Consider the following 3,631-nt stretch of genomic DNA (forward strand, 5'->3'; position numbering starts at 1 on the left):
TCCTCCCACATGACCTCCTGTCATGCTGTGTCCCTCAGCAGCACTGCCATGTACTAGCTTCCCAAGCTAGAAACTTCAAAGCCACCTTTAATTCCCCCATTACCCCTCGCATCTGACGAGTTGCAAAATCTGTCATCATAGACTCCTGAATCATTCCTCAACCCCTGCCCTGCACACCCCCTCTCTCTACGCTCCTGGCTTTGGTTAATTAAGGGTCTCAACACGATCAGATCTGCTTCCTAAGCGGCCTCCTAGGTGCCATTTAGCCTAATGATATGCAGCCAGCCATTGATCCTGTCACTCTCTCCTCCAAAGTCTTTGATTAATAGTTGCCTTTCTGTTCACCAAATCAATTTTAAACTCATCAGCACAGCACATAAAGAATTCCAAACTGTCTTTCAAACCCATCTCTGGCATGTATGGGGAGACCTTTTAAATTACAACCGTTGAGGCCACTTGCTTCTCCTGAGAAATACCAAGTCACTCCACGACACTGGACTTTCCTCCATGCTACTTGGAATACTCCGCTCCGGGGTTCATTTACCTTCTAACACAGTAGTCCACTTCTAGAAACCACTGCACCCACCCAAGCCTACACACAGGCACCACCCGCAGTTCCGGCCACGCGAGTTTTCACTTGTCCTTCCCGTTAACATGTCTCTTAAGAGATTTACTACAGATTAACTTGTGATCCGGTCATGTGTGTCTTTCTCCAAAAAGGAATACATCTTACATTAGCATTTCCAGAAATACCAAGAAAGCTTGGTATGTAAATGATTAAAATTGAAGTACATTTGTGATTTGAGTATAAGTTAGACTGAACAACCTTGAAGTTGATTTCCAAACTGGAGATTTTTCTATGTGTTTTCTATATATGAAAATCTCATTGGAAGTTCTTGCAACTATCACTTAACCTTGGAAATAATTCTTGTTTTAAGAGGCTTGTTCTGCTTTGGCTTCAAATCCTAAGAATCTGGGCTCCTGGCAATCAGAGTCCAGCGAGGGTTTTCCCTGAGTTTCCAGAATAGGCGGAGTGAAAACACACAAGAGCCCACCGGAAAACCAGCTGGGCTCTGGGGCATTTGGGAGTGATTATCCCAGAGAAACGCTGAAGCACAGAGAACCTACTTGTCCCGGGTTGGGATGACCGGGCTTTGGCAGCTGCTCCTCCAGCTGGTCGGCAGTTCTTGGGGCATAAGCTATGGGCCTGTTTCAGGGAACAGAAAACCTTCACTGACTCAACTTCAGGTATGGCAGTGTCTCTGCAGGGCCTTCTCTGCCAGGACCGGGCCTCCCCGTCAGCCACAGGGAGAGGAATCAGTCTCGAAGCACCTAAAGAAACTCCTCCTCCTACTTGGGGGTCTGAATTCAGTTGCAACCATGTCTCCTAATTCTCCTCCTTCTCTATGTAGATACAGTTGAGTAGATAGAACTTCCACTTTAGTTTTGAGGAAGTCATGGGATTCTCTGAACTTACGCCTGTTTTTTTGTTTTGTTTTGTTTTGTTTTGTTTTAGTTTCAGCCTCATTCCTTCAGAGCGTAAAATGTAATTTAGGTATGTTCAGAGACAGCTTTTTGGCCAATTTCTCAGATATGTAAAATATGATGGCAGTAGTGAACAACCATGCTTGATTTCAAAACTTACTGAAGAGAAAAAGGAGGAAGGGTGTGTTTTCAACTGTTCTGAGCACATACTCCGTCAAGCACTGTGCTCTGTGTACTGCAGAAATGATTTTATTTAGGCCCTGGCTCAGTCACCTAGTGGCTAAAGCCCTCGCCTTGCATGTGTCAGGATCCCATGTGGGCAGCCAGTTCATAATCCCGGCTGCTCCACTTCCCTGCCAGATTCCTGCTTGTGGCCTGGGAAAGCAGTCGAGGACAGCCCAAGGCTTTGGGACCCTGCACCTGCATGTGGGAGACCCAGAATAAGTTTTGGCTCCTGGCTTCAGATCGTCTCAGCTCTGGCCATGATGGTCACTTGGGGAGTGAACCTGCGGAAGGAAGATCTGTCTTTCCTTCTCTCTGTAAATCTGACTTTCCAATAAAAATAAGTAAATCTTTTTTTTAAAAACAGAATGTATTTTATTTAAAATTCACAATTGCTTTGGATTACTGAATTCTGCAGTCTTAATGACAAGGTTCAGTGATTCCCCCAAGGTCACATACTGCCTAAGTGGCAAAGGCACAAGATGATCACAGGTCTGATTCCAATAATATTTACTTTCTATCCAGTGTTCTTGATATAAAACAATAAGTAGGTTGATACAGAGAAGGCTGTTAAGACAGTGACCTATGATCTCCAGCACCTCAGGAAGAGAATGATTGTGGTTTCATTCTGATGGTATCAGCATCCATTGAGCAATCAGACCGACCTGCCAGGCCCCGGTGTCAGTGCTGATCACTGACTCAGGCACCCACACTCTGGAGCAGGTGCTAGTATTTTATTGATGATTAAACTGAGGCTGGGGAGGCCAAGGGTCTCCAGCTGGGTCAGAGAGCCGCCTGCTGACCGCAGCCTGAACTTCACGTCCACACGGCCTGCCTGTAGATCGTGAGCTACACTGCCTGCAGAGAACATCCAGTGTGAAGACCGAGGCCAAGCTCTGAGTAAATCAGGTCACAAGTAAAATGGTTCCAGAGCCTTACAGGCTGAACAGATGAGCATAGTATACTTCACTGTGTCTAAACGAGTGTACACAAACAGATGAACACATGTATACTGCGCTGCATCTAAACAAGTGTACAAAGTGGCCTTTTTCAAGTTCAGTGTTAATGCCATGGAAGGCTAAGGTGCTGCCTGCAATGCCAGAACCCCTTTCTGGGTAATAGTGTATGAGTCTCGGCTGTTTCTGCTTCATCTCCCAGCTGATCCAGCTGGGAAAGCAGCAGAGGATGGCCCAAAAGCTGGATCCCTGCACCCACGTGGGAGGCCTGGCTTTAAGTCTCGGCTTTGGCTTACCCCAGGCCCAGCCATTGTCGCCATGTGGGGAGTTAGCCAGTGGATAGAAATACTCTGGTTCTAACTCTGCCTTTCATACGAACAAACTGTTAAAAGAAATGACATTTTTAGAATCTGATCTACCTGGATCCAAATCTCATCACATTTATAAGCAGAGTGATTTGGGGCAAGAGACTCAAAATTCATATGCCAGAGACAAAGAACAGGGCAAGTTTGTACGAAACTCTGCCTTAAATTCTAAACACTGAAAGAAAAAAAGGCAAAAGAGGTTCTTTCTTACTAACTTTAGAGACAACTATACTCTAAAATGTTGCCTACTATTTTTGGACCTGGTTTTTATATCATCAGCAAGAAAACAATTTTTATTGCATTTGTTTACTTTCTATAAATCCATATCAGTTATCACCCATGTTGGCTGAGGTTTTGTCTTGCAGGACTTGAACACATATCAGCATTAAATTGATATTACAAATACCACGTATTATTGAACCAGACTCATAATACTGGGTTCTACAGGTGCCAAGTCATCCACATGTGCCTCTCCAGGATTTCCCACAGTCTGTAGAAGAGCTGGGATTTTGCCTTACTGGTAACAATGATGGAGGAAAACCACCTCTACTGTGCTGAACCAGGGAGAGGCCGTTTGGTGTGCACATCCACCAAGGCCAGAAC

This window comes from Ochotona princeps, chromosome 23 (assembly GCF_030435755.1).
Source record: "Ochotona princeps isolate mOchPri1 chromosome 23, mOchPri1.hap1, whole genome shotgun sequence".
Classification (NCBI taxonomy): domain Eukaryota; kingdom Metazoa; phylum Chordata; class Mammalia; order Lagomorpha; family Ochotonidae; genus Ochotona; species Ochotona princeps.